This window comes from Rhagoletis zephyria, unplaced genomic scaffold (genome assembly GCF_001687245.7).
Source record: "Rhagoletis zephyria isolate East Lansing unplaced genomic scaffold, Rhagoletis_zephyria_1.1 Rzeph_scaffold_00005, whole genome shotgun sequence".
Classification (NCBI taxonomy): Eukaryota; Metazoa; Arthropoda; class Insecta; order Diptera; family Tephritidae; genus Rhagoletis; species Rhagoletis zephyria.
In genome coordinates, this window is record NW_016157089.1 from 803,363 (window position 1) to 806,447 (window position 3,085).

A 3,085-nucleotide genomic window follows, 5' to 3' on the forward strand; every position below is an offset into this window, starting at 1 on the left:
CAAAAGGTGTTCGGCCCCTTTTCTTTGGCAACACAGAAAGGAGAATTCTACTGCCTGAGGGTTATAATCCCTAAGTGCGGCCGAAGGCCGCCTACGCAGAAAGGTGTTCTATGCAAAAGGTGTTCGGCCCCTTTTCTTTGGCAACACAGAAAGGAGAATTCTACTGCCTGAGGGTTATATATATCCCCCTACTATTTATTTTTATCTGAACAAAAGAACCTTGTCGTATTTTCCTTTTAATCGTATTTTCTTTTGGTCTTGCTTTCCACTCTTGGTTTTGTAGATATGGCAACACAGTCCTGCTGCCATTTGCACATATTCTGCATGTACTCTCATTAAGTTAAACAACAATCAATTTTTTATAAAAAAGCTGTAATATACTAAAAGTATTTATTTGTTTGAACGTGCACACTCTAACTGCGCAAATATTGAGTGTAAATAACGTGTAAATTTAGTGGAAAGTGCATTATATATTGTGAAATAGTCCCATACAAGTTGGTGAAAATTACAAACTGTAATAACAAATTACTTAAAAACTATAAGGTTGCGCGCTTTAAAACTTTACATACACCCCCTTTAGAACCCCCTCTGCCCCCCCTATTTTCCTTAATTCCGTAATCGGGGGTTACCATTCTAAAATTTTCCCGATGCTTTTTTCATAACAGTTTGTATTTATTTAACAAAAAAAATACAAATATTTACAAGAATGCATACATAAATCAATAAACAAAACTGCCCTAAGTAGAAATGAGCAAACAAATTTTTTGTTTTCACTATATAACCTCAAATATCGCGAAAACCGTGATTTTTGCACTTTGAAGTTAGAATATCTCAAAACTCTAGTGCTAGAGCAATTGTGCGGCCAGATTTGGATTCAGCACCAAGAAACCATGTATTTTACTCAAGTGGTACAAAAATAAAAATTTTTACAAATAGAAAAGAAAAAAGAAATACTTAACTTACTCGCATATCTACTAGCATTTTCAACGGGAATAGAATTGAACAAGGTGAATTTGCAAGTTCAGCTTTTTATCAATCGTACTTGTATTTAAGTGCATTTAAATTTGTAGATTTTTGTAAATTCAGTGCTGCCACAGCTTTAAATATTTAAAAATTATTTCATTATTATTATTTTTTAACTATATCGGAGTAATTTTAGTTCAGAAAAAAAACACTAAAAAGGCACTAGGCACTAAATAATTTGTTTTGGCGTTTTAATTTTCAAAAAGCACTAAATCTAGTGCTTAAAGCACCAAGTTGGCAACTATGGCCTTACGTGAAACAATGTTACTTCTATAACTATTTTTTGCCAATTAAAATAGTTGAATGGTTTTTATTTTTTCTCAGTTACACACTTTGTTTTCTTAAAAAGGTATTTTATCTTATTTTATTTCATTTCATAACGAATATACTACACAAAAGCAAATTTTGTTTAGGAGAAAATTTGAAATTTTATATTTTTCCCCCATATGGGGATTCATTTCTTTTCGTTTTTCTTCTCATTCTACTGAGCTAAGGCAGTGTCAAATCGAGCTGTCACAACTGATACCACCTTGTATTATTGCTTCATGGCACGGTGCAGCGAACAAAGATGGCGGCGTCAGTGGTACCGCTACTTTGGTTTTGCCGATTTTGACAGTCGTGGTAACTTGTAAATAAACCTTTGTTTACAAATCAGCGAAAGAGAAATATGAATTATCAGTGAAAAATCAGTTTAAATTGTGTCAATTTGCAATTTGTGAGTGATTTTTGAGTTGAGGACTGCGTAAAACCTAATACTATGAAGTGCTGTGTGTTAAATTGCGACAGCCGTCAAGATTCAGGAAGCCTAGATGCAAGTGTAGCGCTGGGACGAGTCGCTGCATTTTGTGTACATAGGGCACGGCAAAGTTGTTCCCGAAATGTTTCTCTATTATTATTTTAAAAGCATTTCCTCACAATGATTTTGTTTCTGCTCCACGCAGCCTCCATTAGCAAGTTAACTAATAAATCCCGCAGAGATGCTGCTGCAGTTTTCTGTAGCAGCCTCAATTGCAAAGCAATGGAGTGCACTAAAACGTTTGCTGAAGCAGCCTCAATTGCAAAGCAATGGAGTGCACTAAAATGTTCACTGTTCTCTAATAGATTCGGTGAAAAATGCAATATTTTTGCATTTAGCAAAATTAAAACACGTTCTTCGCTGTAAAGTAAACAGCTTTGGCAGTTTCAACTCGTTCTTCTTTTCGCTATATTCTTTGTTTACTTGTGGTACACAAATGTCAACGCCCAGGACGGCGCAATCTTGTATTCTATCATTCTTGGCGTCATGGTGTAAACAGGTTGATTCGCCGTTCATAATTGGGCCTCCGCACACTGGACTGCTCAGTTCGCTTAAAACCGGTTTTGTTTGGATAAGAGGGAGAAGAGAGTTCGAGTTTACCTCGCTCATTTCAGTCCGCGAAAATCGCAGATTTACGGTGGGCCGACCGCCCAGTCCAGTGTGCGTTCGAGCGGTGGACTGCTCAGTCCGACTGAGCAGGCTAGTGTGTTCAGGCCAGTGTTGCCGCGAATCATTTTTAGTGGTAGCCAAATTCCTTTTAAAAAAGGGCTAAAAAAGTTGTTGTGGCTAAAAATGGTAGCTAAAATTTTTTACTTACATATACATATCTAACAAGACCGATATAATAAAAGATTGCGCTGATTGATGTGAAATTCGGGAGAGTAACGTGAATATGACGTCATCGCAGGTTTGCCGGTGGAAAGATCTGAGAGGGATCTATCAGTAAGTACATGTTTTGCATATGTGTATGTATATAAATATCACACAGGCAATATACAAAATCTCCTATGACGTCGTATTTCTGTCAAAATTTTCAAGAGAGAGTTAGCGGTATCACAATCAGCGCCATCTTCTGTATTCGTTTCACCATGCATATCTAAGTATACACGCAAACATTTTCAATTAGTAATGGTATAGAAAAACAATGTACTCTGGAAAAAAGCTAATATTTTATCCAACGAAAAACGTTTTTGTGTAAAAGGGAAAATATACGACACCAGCTTGCTGGCTCCATCAAATGATTGTACCATCAGGCTCGAAGCTTAT